This window comes from Choristoneura fumiferana, chromosome 7 (assembly GCF_025370935.1).
Source record: "Choristoneura fumiferana chromosome 7, NRCan_CFum_1, whole genome shotgun sequence".
Classification (NCBI taxonomy): domain Eukaryota; kingdom Metazoa; phylum Arthropoda; class Insecta; order Lepidoptera; family Tortricidae; genus Choristoneura; species Choristoneura fumiferana.
In genome coordinates, this window is record NC_133478.1 from 2,535,223 (window position 1) to 2,559,573 (window position 24,351).

The 24,351-nt window shown below is 35.6% G+C and overlaps 2 long non-coding RNA genes across 2 annotated transcripts; both read left to right on the forward strand.

Annotated features, from left to right (window-relative positions):
• The first annotated feature begins 1,552 nt into the window (after positions 1-1,552).
• Positions 1,553-9,429, forward strand: LOC141429498 (uncharacterized). Its single transcript, XR_012451546.1, has 4 exons — positions 1,553-1,617; positions 2,006-2,128; positions 8,782-8,862; positions 9,341-9,429. It is a non-coding gene; the product is annotated as an uncharacterized lncRNA (long non-coding RNA).
• Positions 9,430-15,616: 6,187 nt separating this feature from the next.
• LOC141429499 (uncharacterized) lies at positions 15,617-19,782 on the forward strand. Its single transcript, XR_012451547.1, has 4 exons — positions 15,617-15,713; positions 17,786-17,926; positions 19,434-19,601; positions 19,678-19,782. It is a non-coding gene; the product is annotated as an uncharacterized lncRNA (long non-coding RNA).
• Positions 19,783-24,351: the final 4,569 nt, after the last annotated feature.

Sequence of the window (24,351 nt, forward strand, 5' to 3'; positions counted from 1 at the left end):
TAACGCTGCTACTGCTTATCCACCCTCGCATGCTAACACCCCGGTCGTCTTGTTATGAGGCTGTACATCCCACGGAAATGTGGAGGTCGCGGCTTTCTTAATGCCAAAAATCTCCACCACCGCGAGGTATGCAGCCTTAGGAATTATTTCCTTAACAATGAGTGTGGGATGCATCGCAATTTTGTGGCAGTAGACAGACACCTCACCCCGCTATCCTTGGCAAACGAAAATTGGCGCAGTTCTATGGTAATGAGCACGGAAGATCGCAAGAACTTATGGCCTGATGTAGACCTTCTCGCGTCAGTGACCTGGTTACGTTTCGGGGACCTCTTTGGGAAAACCGAGGGTTTAGTGTGTGCAATTGCTGACGAAGTTATCATGACGAACAACTACTGGAGGTATATCCTGAAGGACGGTACGGTCGACATTTGTCGGGCATGCCGCCATCCTGGGGAGTCACTCAGGCATATTATCTCCGGTTGTTCCCATCTTGCTAACGGTGAGTATTTGCACAGACATAATTAGTAGCCAGATTATCCCACCAGCACTTTGCTCTTTGATACGGCCTTGTAGACTCTGAGGTGCCGTATTAATATAGGTATGTCCCCTGCGCCAGTTCTCGAAAATGGTCGTGCACACTCTATTGGGATCGATCTGTCATCACGGATAGGACTATTGTAGCCAAAAAGCCTAATATCGTGCTGACAGATCGATCAAACCGCCAGGCAGTGCTCGTCGACATCACCATCCCACATGACGAGAACCTCGTGAGGCCGAGAAGGACAAACTCAGGTCTTACCTAGGTGCTTACAGTTACTTTACCTTGACTTGGCTCACGAGGTGACTGCTATGTGGGATGTTGACTCGACGATCATTGTCCCGATAGTCGTTTCGGCAGACGGTCTAATAGCGAAGTCTCGACCAAGATCTCAAGAGACTCTCGCTAGATGGCTGGATCAAGGCCAGATACAGAAGGCGGTACTTCTGGACACGGCACGCATCGTCCGGAAGTTCCTCACTCTGCGGCCCTGTCCACCGGTAGCTTGGGCCCTGCCCGTTACCGGCGGCAATTAGGTTAGGTTTTTATAATATTTTTTTTTGTATGTACTTTTCTGTATTTACTTTTTATAAGAAGAAGAATGAAAAAAAAGAAAATAATAATAATAATACAGTTTGTACAAAAGATGTAAGCCCTCGTAATAATTCGTTACGTGCTTTACATTTTGGCATTAAAATCTCATTTTTAAAAGTGTTGAGATACGTTATCTTTCTTGGACCCTTCAATGGTATCGAACGTAAATAATCGTAAATCATTAAAAACTGTTATCAATTAACGTGTTGAAACGTCTTATATTATTTTGGCTCAACACTTACACATCGTAAATATTCAAATTTAAATAAACCCTATTCAAAATCTATTTTTATTTAATTTACTTGTACTAGTTTCACTGCGTACATTTTATCACATTTAATTTTTACTGTATTTACAGGGATCGTACCGATTACCTCGATGAAGCACGCCTTCTTGAAATATCCTTTTATTATTTGTATATAATATTTCACTTTTTTTTATCATCGCTTCTGTGCAATCAAATATTTAAAAGGAACATTTGGAAGGTATTTAAAAGTTAATAATAATAATATAATAATCCATTTATTTCGAACACAAAAGAGAAGAGAAAAATAACAGTAGGTGTATATTCACCAGCATTAATATGTGCCACAGCGGAGCGTGCAAAAATATCTGACACGTCCTTCCGGCCCTAGAAATAGAGTCGTATCAGATATATAAATACATATCTGATACGACTCTATTGTTGTTGTGTTAGATATTGGTGCTGGTGACTGCACCTACTTTCTTAATCCGCTGTCAATGACTTGTTGTCGTCTACATGACTTAAACTGTTGTGACGATAGCTACACTTACCTACTTAAGTCTGTTTATAAAGCTGATCATTATAATTAATTAATGTGTTTTAGTAAATTATTATTTTTACTTACACAGGCACAAGCTTTCCTGCATTACATGTTAACCGTGGTATACGCTGTCGCTTTGATGCATTTATACTATCTAACTTTTGAAGCACATGTTTCGGTTGTGCTCCCAGAAATTGTCGAAACAGTCATGGTAATATTGCTTAATGGATATACATAATATCGTGGATACTTTAGTATCGTGAATGCGTTTATTGAGACTTGGAACTTACGCGTAAGTTCTAAGCCTCATTACACGCAACCTATGGACAACCGCAACGCGAGGATTTTCCCCTTCAAATACAAGGTGTTTATTAAATAACTGAAATCCTCAGACACCCCAAAATTTTTTTTTATTTTAAGTTACATGATTTCATTTATTTTTTCATACCTTCATTATTTTAAATGATATTCGTGGGTTTTGCTAAGTCAGTTATTCTACTTCATTTCTTACTCTACTCATGATTATTTTGTATTAATTTTTGTCAGTTGCGCTTTGACGTTTTTGGAGAAAATCACACATTGACAGCAAAACGGCCAGTATTAAATTATCGAAAAAGTATAAAATATTTAATTGGTGCCTGTTGCAGTGGTAACTTTCAGAATGGGCACATTAAAAAAAGATATAAAACACAAACACAACCCAATTTAAAAGATAGTGTAATCGATTTTACTCTCAATTCTGAGCAAACTACTTTCTGGTTTTCAGTTGTTTAATAAACACTTTGTATTATATAATGTTCGTGCAATGGGTAATGGATGAAAATTTTTGAAACGCTTGAAACTTTTTTATCGATAGGAACCTTTCTAATTCAGATAATAAATTATAAGATTGTTAAGTAGCATCAATTAATAAAAAAAATGTGTTTTTACGGCCAAATTAGGATAGTCCGGTTACGGGTTGTTCCATAGCCCAGAACAAAATAAGTTTTTTTGCTAAATATTTAATTTTTAATACAAGCTTTTTTTGCTGACTGTACTTTTTGTGACTGTATTTGCATTGCCATACTAAATTTCCGTACCAAATTTCAAGTCAATACCATTTACCGATGAGGAGTTCCATCCTGCAGAGACGATCCTGGCTGGACCACCAGGATGGCACTACCAGATTGTTGTATTGTCACCAGATTTACATAAGTATGCAAAATTTCAAGTCAAGCCGATCACTGGAAGTGGGTCAAATTCAACTTGCAAGTTTTGATCCGCAAATACAATACATACATTAATTATTATACATTACAAGTTAAAATAAAAGCTTTTAAATATTTTTAAAAAATTGTGTCTGACTCGTTCGTTTTGACGGGTGACATTCTTTAACGGCCCGGATAATACCGACATGGAAATACTTACCCTGTTTTTCATATTATATACGCCCATAGCAACTCATGTCAGTTCCTATGGGCGTTTACATGAAAAACAGGGTCCATATTTCCACGTCGGTATTATACGGGCCGGTAAAGAAGTGTCACCTGTGAAAACGAACGAGTCAAAGACAAATAAATTTTTTTTAGTGTTCCGTACCCGAAGGGTGCCAACGGGACCCTATTAATGAGACTCCACTGTCTGTCTGTCTGTCTGTCTCTCCGTCTGTCACAGGGCTCTATCTCTTAAGCCGTAAAAGTTAGACACTTGAAATTTTCACAGATTATGTATTACTGTGGCTGCTATAACAACAAATACTAAAAATAAAGTAAAGTTACAAATAAAAGGGGGTCGTCATTCAAGAAACGTGTTTTTTTCAGCGTTTTTTGGTTGCTAGGCGTTATTAGCCGTTGCTAACTAGCAACGACTAGCTATTTCGTTTTGAATTTACCTTTGAAGTTAGCGATTTTAATGATGTTTTATAAAAGCGTCGATAATACGAGTATAATATAGTAATTGTCTGATTGTGTGGTTTATTCGTTTTTGTGCAAATTAATAAAGCAACTTATGAACCACAAACCTCAATGAAGCCAACTTTGATAAAGCGCTCGCCAAATCCACACCGTATAATCACTATGTTTACCTATTGTTTTTTACACTAAAAAAATCATACTAAGTATTTAACACTATTTACAAGGTTTATTATACAGTTTAACATTTATTCACACTAGTCGAACTTCTTATTATTTAATTACACAACATACGAAGTGAAGTCCGCTGAATTTCCCGCGAATGAACCGCGCTGACCTGACAGCTATTTTTTTTCTGCCGTGGCGCATGGCTAGAGTCTAAAGCGCTATTCAGCCTCCGACAGGGCTACAGCCAAAGAGGATGAGGATTTTTTTTTATTCAAAATACTTGCACCTAGTGCTTACATTTTGGTGATATGTTTTTATTAACTTGTAATGTAATGTAACTAGTTATGTTTGTTCGGGTGGAATTAACATTTCAACTTTAATTTGAAGAGGATATCTTCAACCAATTGAGGTGAAATTTTGCATGCATGTATAAATCCGATGACAATGCAATATTATTATGACGTAGAGCTGATCTGATGATGAAGTTAGATGTTGGCCATAGGAACTATGTAATAAAACGACACGACCGCATCGATTTTGCTCTCATTTGATTCGTCTTGACGACTACCTACTTTGGTAATAAGAGGCAAAAAGTACTGCCTGCAAAAAAGCTTCTATTAGAATATTTTACAAAAAAATATTACTGAACTACTCGTATTTGTTTTTAAAACATTGTACGGAGGTGTTGAGGATATCAGCAGAGTTGGCTCAGCAGAACTAGCGATCGATTGCACAATATTAAAGACAGACACAAGTAAATAACAGATTTTATAATTTGCAAAATAATCAGCACAAACGAATGTCAAGGAACAACAAAACATAGAGTAACATGTCAATATGAAAAACGTACTGTTTAATAAAAACAGCCAGCAAAAACTTTGCGTTTGATAATGAACCTCAACACGCCCTCTCAAATGCAAGGTTTATTGCTTTTCATAAGTTAATCAACGCAGCATAAACAAATAAAATAATTTGTACCTAGTACTACACTTAAGCACATTAAATGATACAACAAGAACAAACTTAAAGTCAACTCGTTGACAAAAAAACTATGGATTAGCAAGGTTTAAGACCTAAGCCATTCAAACATCTATTATGTTTTATGCTAGGCAGTGCTTTTGTCAATACATCTGCCAACATGGATTCCGTAGGTACATGTCCCAACATTATATTATTGTTGTCTTTTAAAACACCCCTAATAAAATGATACTTAATATCAATATGTTTACTCCTACCATGAAAGACGGGATCCTGCGCAAGAAACATCGCTGATTGACTATCGGTATAAATAGATATAGTTGCATACCCTGGTAACTTCATTTCTGTTAGCAGACTTTGAAGGTATAGACCTTCCTTGAATGCTTCCGCAAGACTGACGTACTCCGCTTCACAACTAGACGTCGCTACTGTCTTCTGTTTTCTAGAGGACCAAGAAATACTAGCTCCTCCTAGAATACAACAATAACCAGAATAAGATTTCCGATCTATTAGGCAACTACCCCAATTTGCATCACAGTATGCTTGAATCGGCTTACCAGTTTTCCTATAATTCAGACCATAGTTCGCGGTGCCCTTGAGAAAGCGTAAGACCCTTTTTGCTGCCTTCCAGTGATTTTGTCGCTGAATCTGTTGATAGCAATTCAGTGAATTTTATGTCTCTAGAGACAATAAATTTTCTCTTCTCAGGTATCCATACTCTAAACCCTTTGGTTGTTTTTGAATATCCGACAAATACTCCTGCGATTCCACGAGCATCGAATTTGCCTAAGTTTGGATTTTTGTCCAGAACATATACTCTTTCTCCAAATCTACGTAGATAGTAGATATTCACCTGTTTTTGACACCACTTTTCATATGGAATATCACCGTTTAAGGCAGAAGTTGGGCAGCGGTTTCTAACGTAACATGCCGTATCAATAGCTTCAGCCCAAAAACTAATACACAAGTCACTATTTAGAAGCATACACCTGGCCATCTCAACCAGCGTACGGTTCATTTTTTTCGGCTACTCCATTTTGTTGAGGAGTACGAGGTACGGTTAGTCGTCTCTGTATTCCCTCCTTGCGTAAAAATTCATCAAATTCTAGATTGACATACTCCCCACCATTATCTGATTGAAAGTATTTTATTTTTGACCCAGTATATTTCTCCACATAATTTTTGTACAGTTTGAATGCTTCTAAAGCTTTATCTTTGGTCTTCAGAAAATAAACCTCACACCAACGAGTACTGTCGTCAATAAAAGTGATAAAATATTTAGCACCTGATTTTGATTCGCATCTCATTGGACCTACTATGTCGGAATACACTATACGCAACCGTTCATTACACGGACCATTTGACTCAGTAAATGGTAACATGGTCATTTTTCCCTCTAGCACAAATATCACAACTACGCAAAGTGCTTACATTGATCCCACTTGAGTTCACGGCAAGGCCTATTTTTCCTAGCAGTTTAATTACATCTTTGGCATTGAGATGCCCTAAGCGTTCATGCCACAGTTTTAGATCTGTATTACAGTCTGATACTGCATTAACAGAATCGCATTCTGGAAAACAATAAAGGTTTCCTCTACGGTGTGCAGTTAGCCTAGTTTTACCGTTTTTATCTACTAGTACGGCCACATCACGTGTGAAGTTCACATCATAGTCATTATCTGTTATCTTTGCTACCGAAATTAAGTTAGTCCTTAAATCTGGCACGTAGAGGGTGTCTTTCAATTCAACAGGCCGTGCTGAGCTACCATTCGCTACCGAAAATGTAACTAATCCCTTACCCAGGACCTCGGCATTCATGTTAGTAGCTAACCGCAATTTACCTTTATGCTCTTCAAGTGTACCCCTGAATAAATTGACATCGTTGCATAAGTGGGACGTGCACCCGGAATCAAGCACCCATTGTTGTTTTAAATTGTCAACAATGCTACATTCCTCTAAACCTGAAACATTTAAAGACATTAATCCATCATCTACATTATTACAGTGTTGATTCGACCTAGGGTAATTTTCCCGACATTCAGAAGCCTTATGCCCAAGACGATTACAACGAAAACAGGTCAAAACTCTCCTTTCGTTAGCATAATTATCCTCTTTATGTGAAAATCGATTAGGTTGTGACTGTGTTCGTGTTCCTTTAAGTTGACATCAGCACGCCATTTATTTGCGGCTTTATTCCTTTCCCGTGCATACAGTACATCATTTTCAGTATTATTCACATTTCTCGATTCATATTCTTCTAAAATCTTCACTTTAAGAATCTCCGGCTTTGGTAAATCGTCACGGCATTCAATAGCACATCGAAAATTCGAGAAACTTGCTGGTAAAGTATACAATAACATTATCGACAAAAGATCATCGTGAATCTTTATATCCATGGACTCAAGTTTGTCCACCGCATCGAAAAACGCACCAATATCTTCTCGAATATCTCCAGAGTCACCCATTTTATGTGTCAGTAGACGCTTTAATAACATGGCCTTTCTAGCAGGTCCACGAGAAGCATAAATAGACTCAAGTCGCAACCATATTTCTCTTGAAGTCTTACAATCCCTTACATGACGAAGTTCCGTTGAGCTGATGCAAAGTATTAAATCAGCCTTCGCTTTAGCATCTTGTGCCTCCCATTTGTCTAAATCATCCGTCGCAGTCTCAACAGGTTTATTTATCTTCCCATTAGTATACTTCCAGAGGTCATTTTTTAATAAGAATAGCTTCCGCTTGTAATTTCCAACTCTCATAATTTTCTTTAGACAATGGATCAATTCGCACAGTGCTCATTTTGGTTTAGTACATGTACTCACAAGAAAATTGCCGACGTCAATTCAAGCCCATTTAACTATTTTGTTCAATCTATCCTGGGCCCATAACCATTGTTGAGGATATCAGCAGAGTTGGCTCAGCAGAACTAGCGATCGATTGCACAATATTAAAGACAGACACAAGTAAATAACAGATTTTATAATTTGCAAAATAATCAGCACAAACGAATGTCAAGGAACAACAAAACATAGAGTAACATGTCAATATGAAAAACGTACTGTTTAATAAAAACAGCCAGCAAAAACTTTGCGTTTGATAATGAACCTCAACAGGAGGTGCGTCGCGATCGTATGGAGTCGCTCGCACTCGCACTTGACCGCTTTTTTTTTTAAAAATTTTTTGTTCTGGGCTATGGAACAACCCGTAACCGACCGGACTATCGCAACTTGGCGGAAAAGAAAATACATTCTTTTTTTAAATTGATTGATGCTACTTAAAAATCTGATGTTTTTCTGTTTTACTCGATTTTTTGAGGCGTCCCGATCTCGTTAACTGCCCACCTTTCGAACAAAGCCGTATAAGATAAAATAGTTCATTGAAATAAAGAGTATATTTACAATGGAGTTTATTTTAAGAATTGAGTGTGTCGTAAACAAGCAGCCTCTAACGATTATTTATTTTAAAGTGCACTTTCTGCTCTGACAATACAGTCGTTAATTCAATGAACTATTTTGTCTTATATTTCCATTCATTATAAACTGAGGATTATGCGGTTGCGGGCACAATAGAATACAATGACTTTGTTCGAAAGGTGGGCTGTTAAGGAGATCAGGACACCTCAAACAATTCATACTTTAATATAAGATTTAAGGTTTATTATATAAGGTTTTCCTGTCGATAAAAAAAAATCAAGCGTTTCTAAAATTTTCATCCATTCTCCATTGTAATAATTTTCAATATGAGGATCTTTCAAGTTTTCATTAATACTCTACGAAGAACAAAAAAAAAATCAAATTATGTTTATTTTTATCTATTTGTTCTGAAACAGAAAGCTGATGTAGATCTATTGGCTGAATCAATGACTTCTCCTCCTGTGCTGCATATACTGACTTCCCGGAGTAAACAAGAGGTTTGACCATAAAAATAATTATAGCAACTAAAATAAAGTGCTCATACTAAGGTTTAAGGTTTTACATGCTAAAGTTTTTATATCGAAAATACAAAGAAGTTCGAAGTTTTTATGTCGCTAGTGCTGCTGCATAAGTAGCGTAGTAGAAATAAGCAACCTGAGATATGTATGCATTGGAAAAATTCGTGTCTAGATTCCTGTCCAGCGGTGGTGTAGGGATTATAGCACGCAGCACGGATTGCTGAGGACCTGGGTTCGATTCCCAGCGCTGGTCTCTTTTTCTGGTTTTTCTGTGCATCCATGTCTCAGTTTGTATTTTCGATATGGTTTCACGGAATACCCGCAAAAGTAACAAATTTGGAGTTGAAATAAAAAATACAAAAAGACTCCAAAAAAAACAATCATAAAGTTTTTATGTTATTAGGAACGTTGACTCAAGGGTGTTAATAACCCAAACAATTTGTATTTTTACTTTCAGGTAAAAATTGGCACTGATGCTGTCTTATTAGTAACATCCAATGCGGTATATTACATATTCAGAGGAATAGTTGAATACAAATTGCGAAAATATTGTACTTATGTAACTAAATCACTGCAGCATTTTGCTATGGGTAAGTTTTGTTTAGGGTTAATATTTCATTGCACATTGAAACTTTATAACAATAACTAGGTACCAAAGTAGGGCTATAGGGTAGCTATCTGCCAAAAATTTTTTTTTTGTTGTTACTGTTCTGAATATACTTAGGAAGTGGAAAAATTACATAATGGAAAAGAAAGTTAGCATATACCACTAATACTTAACATGAAAAAAAAAAACAAATTAACACAACATTATTGTGAACTCCGGAATAATAATAAGTCGTGAATAAGAATAAAACTAATTATTGTTTCGAAAGTAGCATTTCAATCAAGGTACCGTAAAATGGGGTGACACGATTTTGAACTTCCAACCTATTTTTAAGAATTAATTTGAATAGTAAAGGATCTAAGATTGTTTTTCTATTGTGAGCCCTAACAAGTTCTGCAAGTTTGCATCACAAAAATAAGCCTTATTGCTCCTGGTATAACGAAAATTAAAAAAAAAAAAATACAAATCTGTAAAACGGGGTCAGTAGACAAGACATATGGGGTGAATAGAGAAATCAGTCAGAATTGTCATAATTGTGAAAAAAAAATAAAAAAATATGCGGGTGATAGGGCCTTGTCAAAAGAATAAAAAAATAATAGTACATTACTGCAGAGGCCGGGAAGTTTTGACAATTCTAAAGTATTTATTTCTATAAAACCCTCCCGTCGTTATTTTTCACCCCACTTTGTCTTGTTTTCTCACCCCAAAGAGCGTGCCTAATCACCCCATATAGCGTATCTAGTCACTCCGTATGCCGTGTCAATTCACCACAGTTTCTTACCGAAATGGTTATGAAATTACATTTGTACCATTACACCTGATAACGAATAAAATCGCTGAAACTTTTTATTATTTAGATACTGCAAAGACCGGGTAACTAGATTAAAACGCCACTACACTGTAATTATCACTAAAATCACTATTATAACAAAGTTTTTGGAACTGTTATTTCTTACCTTGGTGAAGTCTCTCTTTCCACTAAAATATTTACTACTTCTGACTAACTTCACGACTATCGAGTGTTGAAAGCAAAATAAACAAATATTTAACTTAATACTAAAAACTAAAGTAATTCGCTTAGTGATCATGGTGTTTTTTGTAGCCATGCAAAAAAATCACGATAATATTTCTCACCACCCCGCGATTTCTATTCACCCCGTTTTACGGTAATAATAGCACAGGAAAAATAGGATATTTTGGCGGCAAAATATGTACATCAATATAACTTTGTTGGGTAATTATTTGAGGTGTAAGATAAATGTTACAGAAATAAAAACACACATTTTGATGTGGTCTGTTTTATTTTGAACATAAGGATATGTACCGATAAGATGCTTTATATTATAAGAGATCGATAAAGTTTATTTTGGTTAAAAAAAGCAAAAATCCAATTTTAACGGTAACAAAAATGAGCACCGAGACCACGAAAAAGAACATTTTGTTTATTTTCAAATCTTATAATGGACCTATTTATGCAAACAGGATCCAACCCACACTCCTGTCAAAAATTGAGTTAAATACACAGAAAGCTTTTAAAATGCACCTTCTATCCACCTACTTAAATATCAAATTGATCTGGCAACTATCTCATATCAAAACATTAAGTCAACAAAGTTACCAAACGTGATAGCAACAACCTCATAATAAGCTAATAAGATTCATGCTGAATGATAACTCTGTATTCTACAAAATGTTAATGTTTTATTTTTTATAAATGGATCCATGTTTCTTGGTTCCCCATAATCGCAAATTTATATATTTTCAGAAGGGACCATGTGGGTTGGATCCCGTTTGCAAAATAAAAACTGACGCAGTCTAAATTTTCATAAGGGACCATGTGGGTTGGATCTCGTTTGCAAAATAAAAACTGACGGACTCAAAATTTTCACAAGGGACCATGCGGGATGGATCTTGTTTGCAAAACAAAAATTGACAAAGCCTAAACTTTCATAAAGATTCACACAATATGGTTACTTGTTAAATTTAATTGGACCTATTTATGCAAACAGGATCCAACCCACACGTGGCTAGTTTTGAGAAAAATCGGTTTTTGTTTAAAACATGGGAACAAAATTTTCTATAAACATCTAAAAAAAAGTTTTAATGCAAAATTTTAGACAACGGTAAGTTTTTTGTTGTCTAATACTCGTGTTCCAAAAAATAATAATATTTAGGGACGTTTTTCTTCAAAAAGTCAATGTATCTTTTTTGCAAAAATGCTCATGTGTGGGTTGGTTCCTATTTGATTTTTATAGAAATTAAAATTGTAAATAATATAATAAAATATACATATATTATTTCAATTTACTTTATTGAAAATAAATGCTTATACTTACAGGAAATCTTTTTTACCATTAAAAAGTTCTAGAAAAAATAAAAAAATTGTGAATAATCAAATCATACATTTCAAAACATCACTCATTTACTAAAAGAATATAAAACAGAATCTCAGTTTTCTTTTTTACCATTAAAAAGTTCTAGAAAAAATAAAAACTTTTGTGAATAATCATACATTTCAAAACATGAAAATAATATAAAACAGAATCTCAGTTATCGAAATAATTTTCTTCCAACTCGAAGTCAAGTTCACCAGAAAAAGCCTTCCAGGTCATCTTCAATATGTTTGTCTGCATCGAGATTGACGTAAAAACTGTGGTACTCCTGAGGAATCAGGTGCAGAAGGCTCTTTAAGTCTTTCAACTTTGCCTCTGGTATTGGTTTTCCTGTAGGCCAAAGAGGCTCCATTATTTCTTTTGAAATAGCTGGTTGCCTCACGCGACCAATTTTTTTAATGTCTAATTCCTTAAAATCTTCACAAAAGTTCGACCGCATGTAAATCTTGTACATTTCACCTTTTTTTAGTTCAATTTCTTTAGTACTTAACCATGACACTTAATACTCATGTAATCTTCTGGTGTATATATTCTTTGTTGCCGTTTAAAACCACCTTCAATTTTGCCAAAATCCCTATCATTGGGGAGAAAGCTGTGTCCCGATTCAAGAAATCTCATATTAATCTGTACCAAAGTTGGGTGGTCATTTAAGACGGCTTTGAGCATTAATACTAGTTTAATATTGCGATTTTGACCACCAAAAGAATCGCTCCATAAAATAAGACGTGTCACATTATTATCCAGTCTTTCCAATATATGTTTTATAAGGCACGAGCCCACTTCTTGGGCTCCTCGACCAGCCTCTCCTTCTACCCATACATTGCAATGGGCGTCATCATTGCTCCCAGTGTGTATACCAAGATTGTACACCCAGAGTTGTCTTTTGTAAAAGACTATATTTGTGGGTATACGCGGTAATGGCAGCGTTTTTTCGAGGTCGAAGGTAATTGTTTCAACCGAGGGATCATCTTTAGCAAGCTGCATATCAGCTTTCATTTGACTTTGCAAAGTTTCTGCAATTTCTTGATGCGATCTCCACTTCTGGTCGATTTCGACTTTCTCTTCATCCGATGCAGACATCATTTTGCTTTGAAAGTGGTCACATTTATTGCATGTGTCTTTCTTTAGAGGCTTGGTACGTAGATTAAACTTCGTCAAATATACTTTGTGGACTTTCGAACGGGACAGTACTCTCATAGAAGCCGTCTTAGCTGCTTCTGTATATAAATCGTAAATTTTAGACTGTGTCATGTCTGCTCTTAGAAACTTAACCCCATCACATTTTTCTCGACGATAGTGGGAGATATATGTTGGTAATGTTTTTATGAAATTTATCACAAACTGCTCACATTCACGTGGTACTTTATTGAGTCCACTTTGTAAGCCCCGTCTATCTACAACGCAGTCTTGTGAACGCATCTTGCAAAGCGAAGTGTTTATTCTTTTTGGGGAAGTTTGTAAAGTTTTAACAAACATGTCTCGACAAACTAAAATTCTGTCCAGAGAGTATTCACGCGAGAAATATTTCTTTTTCGAAACGTTGCTTATATTTTCAGTAGCTATGTAATGACGCTTGACGGGTTTTTCTTGTACTAATGCCCTTAAAAGCATATTCTGTGCATCATAGGAACCTAAGGAGTAAAACTTTTTAAAAACAGCTAACCGTTTCTCTACTGATATCTTTTCGTGGCATTTTTTGGCACAACTACATTAGAAATCTATGAATGTCTTAGGATCGACTGTCTTTTTTTTTGAGTTGACATATGGTAAATTCATGTATACTGAATCATCACAAGCTGATGAACAGTTTACAGGACGGCCAAAAAGAGGAAGAAAGCGAAAATATGGTGGGTTATTGAGGGAGGATAGGAAAAAACGAAAATACATGAATTTACCATGAAATACATGATTTTCATTCAAATAGTACAATAATTGTACTATTTGAATGAAAATCCGATCATAATGAGAAAACGAATAAGCATTATTTAATTAATTAGGTATCAACAGAAATAGACAATCGATATCTATATAAAAAAAAATAATTAAAACTTGACCACGAAAATGACGACTACAAATTGTCATTTTTGTAACCTTTTAAATACTATCTAGAAATTATTTAATTAAAGTAAGATTAATAACTTCAACTCACAAACCAAAACAGCTTTCAATACCTTCCCCCCGAGCAGGTCTACGGTAGACCAGAACGAAATTATGTTACAACGATACAACACAACAAAATGCTCCTCTAAATGACGAAGTTTTTTTTTAATATTTAGATATATACATTTCACACGTACATTCAGGGCAAAATAATCCTTGAACCTCTCGCCAGTTAACAAAATTGGCGTCGCACTGGTCATAATTCCTATAACCACACCTGGAGCAAATGTTGTTGACGGTCAACCATTCTTCATTTAAATCAATTAAATTAATAACGGCATAAACGATTACACTGTAAAAAGCAGAAAATTCTATAAAAAGTGTTCTGTATTTTTTCTACTTGTAGGGCAAATCATCTTTTTCGTGGTCTTTAATCAGTTTCGTGGCCCATAGCACCACGAAAATGACGACCACGAAATTGAAAAATTCTTACTTTCGCGGCTCTGCAGTAAATATCCTATAGGTTTGAAGCAAATGAAATCAATATTGAATAACTTAACTGCAAATGACACAGCACCAGTAAAACATTATATTTATTTACCCAATACTCACCAAGTCGCAACCGTAACGAAAATGACGCTCGATCTTTGACGCAAATCTAACTTGAACCTTTATTACATTAATTATAGATAAATAATTATGGCTTGCGATAAACATTATACGTCATATTTACGCAGTCTTATTTTCAAAGTTGCTTATAGTTAAAAAAGGATTTACAGGAGGTTTGACCTCTTTTTTTGTTTAAAATATTACTTAATAAGTGTGGCTACGAAAATGATGGTGTATTTTGGAACAACGGGAAATCTAGAAAAAAATAGTCTTATCAATGTCCTAAGTATATCCTAAGTATAATCCATGTTTTAAACAGCAAGTTTTTCTATACCTTGTATTTTTTACAATACTACAAAGTAGTCAGGGATAATCCGAACCTGACCACGTAACTGACTTTTGTGCAGAAAATTTAAGTTATTGTGGAAAAAAAGATAAAATAGAATAAAATGTATTTACCACAAGTTTCAGTGATAATATCTTAAGCAACTTAAAAACAATAAACGATATATTTCTAATTTTATAACTGAAAATTTGAGTCTGAACACAATTGAACCTCTCGAAATAATAACCCTGTTATAACTTTATCTTGGAACTATAAATGAGGAAGTTGAAAATAGCCTAAATGGCTTCGAGAAAAGTATGGTACGGCCGTGTCTTTGTTTTTGTTTTGCTCGACTTGGCGGGGGCACTGCCGTGCCCCAAGATCTGCTTAGTCCTACCAAAATTTAGACGTCCTACCCCCTCCCAGGGGGTATGGGCAGCGGGCAACGCTTAAAAATGCAAATAAGGTGTCATTTTTTATGTATTTTTGCGCTGAATCGAATGAGACCTGAAAGTTTTAATTATGGGATGGAAAGTAATTGACATTTGAATATAATATGTATATTCCTAACAGGGGGCATTTTCTTTTGTAGCTACCTACCCTATTTTGTTTCTATTAAAAATTACAGTGCAGTAACGGAGACATAACAATAATAAGTAGTTTTTCATCACAACATTTAATTCTAGGACCAGGATTGATTTTCTTCTGGCCTTTGTACCTATCAAATTTATACCTGGGAAATATGTACACAGTTTTATTCCTATATTTGGTTTTTTTTGTGGAATTTTGTTCGTTTGTAAGTACATTCTTGTTATCATCTCTTCATTCATGTAGTTAAAATAGATTTGAGATATAGTTACTCTTATTGTGAGAGAGTTTACATCCTCTGTAAATCTGGATACTCGTCTATGATCACCGTATAGATATGTGTAAAGACGTGCCCACACCGACTCACGACAAAACTAGACAGGAAGAGCCTCATACAGAAACACCCCATCAGAATCAACTCATCAAATCTCTATGAGTGAAAGGGATTGGACCAAGGGTGCGTCACTGCCGGCCATATACTGAAAAAATATGGTGGCAATTCTCGCCCTGAGAATGTCGTTGATTGATTGATGAGACGTGCGTGCGCACCCTGCGTCGTGTACGTATACTTAACAGACCATAACGCAGCCTCGCGGGTTCGAAGAACAGGCCGCGCCTTGGTCTTCGCTGATGATGATGATGCCGATGTGAAAGCAGACCCTCTCCCGAGCCGCTGGGATCGGTCTGGACAGCTGCCGGTTCCTGCGGTCAACTCCCGCCGGGTTCTTGATGAAGGTTGAGGTTATGTCGTTGAAATTAAACTGCGATTGAGTTCACCACTATATTTTCACGTTACTGACACCGTACAAATGCTTATCTCTAAAACTATGAATGAGATGACCTTAGATTTATTAAATGACACAAATTGACACTGAGAGCTTCGCTCTGACCCCGAGACCGTTTTTGACCGTGCAACGTCTCTGAATGACTCTGAATGACTGACCGGTCCATAGACATACATAGGCTGTCAAATCAATAATAACTGATTTAAGGGTCTATCACACATTTCCATAAAGTGACTCCTACACAACCTACTATGTTACTTTTTGCGTAAACAAAATACTAAGTACCTACCTGAAAATAACACCGAATAAAATCGATGGACTGAGTGTTTAATCGAATATCAGTTGTAAAACAAACGATTCACATAGTTTAATTACATCAACAATTCATTTAGGTTAATACTCGTAGTGGATAAAAATGATTTCCAGAAGAAAATTATAAGTGCAGCGACTTAATCTGCAACGGCACGTCTTTTTTGCCTATGTTAGTAGTTCAAGAATCTGCAACGGAACGTCTTTTTTGCCTGTGTTAGTAGTTCACCAACTTCTCGCTTTACCACATTCTCAGTTCACCTAATTAGTGTTGCCGAAAAATCGATACTTTGCAATCGATATTTTTAATCGGAAACAGGCCATAACATCTATAGGCCTATCGATAGTATCGATATTATTGTTAGATTATGTAATATTGAAAAGCAATGCTATTGATAGTACCGATATTATCGATAGTACATTCGTCGTCAAGACTGACACTATACATAGCATTTTGGATTATCGATTGTATTGCACGAAAAGAGAGATCGTATAGTATCGATAATATCGATAACTATCGCTTTTACTCAAACTATTGATAGTCCATCGAAATACTATCGATAGCGGACTATCGATCGGCAACACTACACCTAATTCTCATCACACCATGCTCTTAGCTGATTGTGATTACATTCTCATCTCGTCACATGCTTAACTCGCCATAATATTATCTCACCCCATTCTTAGCTCGCAGATTTCTCTTAAATGTACAGTCAGCATCATGAGCATCTTCACACTCGATTTGATTAGCGATATGATGAAACTATCTGACGATTAAGACTCATAATCGATGTTAAAATACAATTGAGAGGGAAAACAATGCGTTTAATTTGTTTAATTCAACTAACAAGATATAGGTATATCTTAAATTTTCCAACAACTAAGAAACATAACATTATATTAACTCTGTGTATGCCAGGTTACCAAAAAAAAGTTTGCATAGTAATTTGATTATAAATGGAGCGCCATAATATAATCAAGTTATAATCCATTTATAATCAAACTTTGTAAATGTTTTGCAAACAATGTTAAAACTGTGTTAAAAACTAACAAGTCTTTTAGGATAAATAATATTAATAACGCTATTCTTATTCACTTCATTGAAATAAGGATTTAAATTGGCAATGTGAGGAAATTAGAGTGTGAAAATTTGGCAATGTGATAATTTTATAATATAACATTTCAGACTATCACGTATCAGTGTATGATTGAAGTTTTTGTTTGTCAATGGCCACGTTTAAATAGGTGGACAGCAGCTTTAATTATATTGGTTGCGACCGCCTTATTAAGTTATCCATGGCTTGGGCAGAGGTGGTGGGACCTTGTGGTAAGATTTTCTTGTTTTATTTATCGGTTTGTCTTCTGGGATCTCACCATCGCTTTGGCCAGGAATGATAAAATTCACAAAATAACATCAGTAGTTACAGAAAGTAAGCTTAAAAGACCAGATTTAAATCACAAAACCACTTAAATTTCAAAAGCGCGCCGTTATAAACTTAGCAAAACAAGGCTCGCAAACTCTATTCTCGTCCTGCCCAATTTTCTCAATAAAGAACATAATTTGTGTTAGTGGTCCTGCCCAGAATATCTATATCGTACTTATGTTATTATGTTATAAATGCGAAAGTTTGTATGTGTGTTTGTTACTGGTATAGATGGAGATCTGAAATAACACATAAACTTGTTTATCCCGATATTCCCACTGGTTCGGGATAAAATCTCGAAAACAACCGCTACGTTTAAAGTCATGAAATTTGGCACAGTGTTTTTATGTACTCATGGGAATTTAATAAAATTCCGGATTTTCAATTCAACCGCCGGATCTAATGGTTTACGCGTAGGTACAAAGACGCGGGTGAAGCCTAGTTGTAATTATAAACTTATTTTTTTGCCCGTGTACTCAATAAGTCACATATTCTAATTTGACACCTACTCGAACAAACGTTTATACTCGAGTCCAGAATTACGCGAACCAACTTGATAGTTATTTATTACATTATTACACACAAAATGTTGCCACAGTTACAAACACTAGTGCTGTATATCGATATTATAAAAAACTTTAAATCGATGTTAAAATCCCAGTAGTACAATTAATGGTACTAATCAATGGTACAGCTGGGAAAGAGGGCCATTTTGTTTTATTAACATTTCATATGTCATACGAGTTAACTGCCATCGGGGTGTTTGCAACTATTTCCGTTAATGTGAAATTTTCGTTACGTTATTGTGTGTCGTTATTCTTTTTGTCGTTTTCAGGCCTAAAGCTATGAACATAAAGTCCAAAAGTGACAAACATTTTCATTCCGCGTCTACACAAGGTTATATCGACAAATTTGTATCAACATAATTCCCATGCCTATTTTTTTTTTTTGCTACGTCTGGTAACATTTCAGTTGTCAATCCAGCTAGTTCGCTTAATTTTGGACTCTTTATTTTGCTCGTTTCTGATTGCTTGGTTGGAGTACTCGTATACGCCAATATAGATCCTTAGAGGACTTTATTGAACTTGCTATATGTGTTGATCAGTGACATGTTAATTAAGTTTTTATACGTAAGTAGATAAAATATTATCACATCTGCGTAGTGTGTGAGACGCTTAAGGGCAAAAACATAAATTTCAAAAGCGTGGCTAAGCATTTAATTTAATATTTTAACAATTTTGCTTCATTTCCTCGCATTATTGTAGAAAGCCTCAGCGGAAATGGCAATTCGTGGGTTCGTGTTTATTGACGGACTCAGCTACGCTTCGTTCGTCAAACTTTACTCATGCACGAATTGATTTTTCCCTGCATCGGCAATAATGTACTATTAAGTATGCCGAATAATTGCAGGATATCGCGGATGTGTGTGGAGGCAATTTTATCACGCTTGCAGAAATTACCATCATATGTTTTATATACCCCCTGGGACGACTGGTTGAGGATATAACATTTCACTCTGGCATAGCGCCTACTCTGTTTACCACATTTATTTTACGGGCCATGTTCATACACTACTTGGTAAGAATTTCATGACTGTATTTGTAAAAATTGAAAGATTTATTTTTTAATATTTAATCTACTTTCCTTATTTCAGTACAAAAGCTTTACAATGTTAAGTAATATAAATCAGGCAATCATGACAATAGAAGAAGAACTGAAGATTGCATTGTTAGTTTTAGTATTTATCGTAATTATTGGAATTATATTAAAATTGTACAGAATCGTCTATAAAATGAAAAAAGTAAGTTTCTAATTTTTAAATTTAACCCTTTACCAGGCCGCGAAGAACAAGCGTGTCTTAATGACTTATTTATTCATAGATTTGCAACTGTATTGAACGTCTTGTATAATAGTTATTTATGATACAGGTGCGGAAAGTAGGCAATTCCCAACGAGTGGCGGAGAACTTGAAACACGAGCGAAGCGAGTGTTTTGAGCCGGCACGAGTTGGGAATTTCCTACTTTCGACACGTATATCATACAACGTTTTACAATGCATTAAGCGAGGAAAAAAATCGAGGCAGTGGCTACATCATTTATTTGCCATACTCCTTTTACTACAGTAGCAGGCAGTAGATATACATACCGATATGCACGCCAAACCAAAATCGTTAACGTATACACTTTATTAAACCAACTTTCATAACAATCATTGACTCAGAAGATTAGAACAGCTACAGCTACTAATGATAGGTAAAGGAGACTTTGTTTTAGTATCGTGATTTTTTATGATTGTGATTAATTATTAGACCTTTTTGCTTAACATTTTCCACACTTATATTGGCTAGTCCTTATCTCCTGCACGCTCCTATAATGCTAAATATCAGTGCAACCCGTGAATAAATCCGTGTAATAGTTAATTATCATCAAGTATATGTATTATGTATCTAATCTACCAGCTGTTAACAAAAAGTTATACCGTAAATCTGAGATTTTTAGCTTTGGAACTGTAAATTAATCAAAATTGGTTCACTAATTCTAATAGATAAAAGCAAATAAATAAGAATAAGACATACCGGTAGATGTTATAATATCCATGTGTGTAGAAGTAGATTATTCTATCAATTTAAGATGTTTATTAACTTAGTTAGGTATTTTATAGTTCACGTATTTTGTTCAGCATTGAGTTTGTCACTGACAATATGTGCTTCGTGAAGGACGTAAGGCGGCGTAAAGTCAGATATAAATTCATCATTTAAACTCTTCATTTTAATTTACTCATCAAAAATTAATTCACCGGACTAAACTTATGGACATTACTTTGGCGGGGTTTCATGACAGGCGCGAACGGGTAACCATGATTGGTTCGTGCTACGTCGTGCGCGCGCACTGGAAGCTCATTGGTTAACTTTCGAGTGCGCGCGCTTGACGTCGCACGGTCCGAATTGGACTCAAGAATTTATTTCCTTTTTTTTCATAACTTTAGACGGAATTAAAATACGAGTTTACATGAAAAAAAAAAATTAACGTTCTCTTTTCTGTCGCGATTAATCTGTATTATCTTATCAGTAAATATTCAGTTGGTTGCATCAAACGTTTTCTTATTTGTTCAAAGCCTAACTATAACGACTCTTTAGACTTATTTTTTTAACAATAGTTTGGACATAATTTGGCAGTTTTAAAAGTTACTTTACCGCACAAGTGCGGTAAGTAAAATCCACACAACTTTACTGCACACTTGTGGATGCGTGCAGGAATCAATAATTTTCTATGGATATCTTGACCCACGTCAAGAGGCACTTTCCGAGCACGTGCATTGTAATAGTTATTTATGATACAAGTGCGGAAAGTAGGCAATTCCCAACGAGTGGCGGAGAACTTGAAACAGAGTCCTTGAACTTGCAAAGCGAGTGTTTTGAGCCGGCACGAGTTGGGAATTTCCTACTTTCGACACGTATATCATACAACGTTTTACAATGCATTAAGCGAGGAAAAAAATCGAGGCAGTGACTACATCATTTATTTGCCATACTCCTTTTACTACAGTAGCAGGCAGTAGATATACATACCGACATGCACGCCAAACCAAAATCGTTAACGTATACACTTTATTAAACCAACTTTCATAACAATCATTGACTCAGAAGATTAGAACAGCTACAGCTACTAATGATAGGTAAAGGAGACTTTGTTTTAGTATCGTGATTTTATATGATTAATTATTAGCCCTTGTTGCTTGACATTTTCCACACTTATATTGGCTAGTCCTTATGGAGGAGTGCACGCTTCTATAATGATAAATATCAGTGCACCCCGTGAATAAAATCCCTGTAATAGTTAAGTAACATCAAGTATATGTATTATGTATCTAATCTACCAGCTCTTAACAAAAAGTTACCGTAAATCTGAGATTTTTTGGCTTTGGAACTGTAAATAAATCAAAACTGGTTCACTAATTCTAATATATAAAAGCAAATTAATAAGAATAAGACATACCGGTAGATGTTATAATATCCATGCGTGTAGAAGTAGATTATTCTATCAATTTACGATGTTTATTAACTTAGGTATGTATATTATAGTTCACGTATTTTGTTCAACATTGAGTTTGTCACTGACAATATGTGCTTCGTGGAGGACGAAAGGCGGCGTAAAGTCAGATATAAATTCATCATTTAAACTCTTCATTTTAATTTACTCATCAAAAATTAATTCACCGGACTGAACTCATGAACATTACTTTGGCGGGGTTTCATGACAGGCGCGAACGGGTAACCATGATTGGTTCGTGCTACGTCGTGCGCGCGCACTGGAAGCTCATTGGTTAACTTTCGAGTGCGCGCGCTTGACGTCGCACGGTCCGAATTGGACTCAAGAATTTATTCCCTTTTTTTTCATAACTTTAGACGGAATTAAAATACGAGTTTACATGAAAAAAAAAAAATTAACGTTCTCTTTTCTGTCGCGTTTAATCTGTATTATCTTATCAGTAAATATTCAGTTGGTTGCATCAAACGTTTTCTTATTTGTTCAAAGCATGACTATAACGACTCTTTAGACTTATTTTTTTAACAATAGTTTGGACATCATTTGGCAATTTAAAAAGTTACTTTACCGCACAAGTGCGGTAAGTAAAATCCTTACAACTTTACTGCATACTTGTGGATGCGTGCAGGAATCACTAATTTTCTATGGATATGTTGACCCACGTCAAGAGGCACTTTCCAAGCACGTGCATTGTAAAATATATTTAGGTACAAAAGTCGGATATGTTACTGCTAACCCAGAAAAAGTGGGATACGGTATTCTCATCGCCTGTCTGTGCGATGAACTGGCAGAATACTTATTCAATTATGTATAATAATATTTTTCATCTCTCCTGTTCGGAAAGTTTAATTTTCATGGGATGGCCGGGGAAAATTGCGTTTTCATCTCTAGGGTGGAAAGTGTTTTCTTTTTTAATTTTTCGATTCGCCACGGAGTCGAAGATAATTGAGTTACGTCAATGACACTTTTTTCACGTTTAGGCATGGCCATCTAGATGCACGTCGTGACCAAGGAGCTTATAGACAACACTGGAGGTTGAACACCGAACATCCGTTTAAAACAAGAAATTTGATCTTTATTACGTCACGAATATATTCCATCTCTTTCTTTAGTTAGGTTAAGAAAGAGATGGATGTCATTCGTGAAATGTGAAAGAAAGATGTGGAATATATAAATAAGTAATAAAGGTCAAACTTCTTCGTTCGGCGTTCAACTTCCAGTTTTGTAGGTATATAAACTCCTTGGTCGTGACCAACTCGATTTTTTTTCTACTCGGCCGAGGCAAGTGGTCAGGTCGAAAAGGTACCGTTGGAGGTTGGTTCAATTTACTGAATACTGAAATTCAATTTTATGATATTCTCATTTTTTTGTACCTACTATTTTACTTTCCTCACAGTCGAAATTAAAAGTAGTGTCTAATTCGGGTGAAATTACCCATTTCCCCTCGAAATGTCTCAGGTGAAATGGGTCACTTTCCACCCTTGGTTATCAATCTACTATTTGATCAGGAAAAGGGTGAACGATATGTCTCCCACGCCCGGTTTCAACTCCAAATCTCATACAAAACATTTACATCTATCCCTGAAAAAAATTAATCCGTCGAAAAAACTGAAAAGCAAAAAATAGTAAACCTTTTTTTATTTAACTATTAATCTAGGTACTAGTTTGAAGTCGGTGCCTCAGCACGAGCCAGCAAGAGTGGACGGTGGAGTGGTGGAGTGGAGTCGTCTACCTGATGGGCTTCTATCATTCCTCCTGCCTCGTGCTGAGGCACCGACTTTAACCTGGTACGTAAATTAAGGTTCACAATACAATACAATACAAAGACTTTTTATTGTACGCCAGAGATAGTAAGCGATACAGAAAACAGATGCACAGAGAAAAAATTACAAGGTAAGCAATAGGCGGTCTTATCGCTTTAGTTAAAAAAGTATTATCTTGCTTTTCAGTTTTTTCGGCGGTTTAATTTTTTATTAAAAAGTTTTTTATTGTTACAAGGGGTAATTGACACCACTCTTGTTTACATAGACAACGTCCTAGTAACATCATTCACCGCTTTATTATAGCCGCTACAATGACGGCACCGCTGATCCTAGGAAACCAAAGCTTTACTAGTGACGTAATTAAGTTTTCGGTTAGGAATATTGTCAGTAATTTATGAAAACTATTTACATCTTTAAGCATTGGACACTTATATGGCGACCCGACAAATATTGGGGACCTTCGGATTTAAGTTTGAGATTGTTAAGGAAAAAGTTTAAGTCTGACAAGGTAAATGATT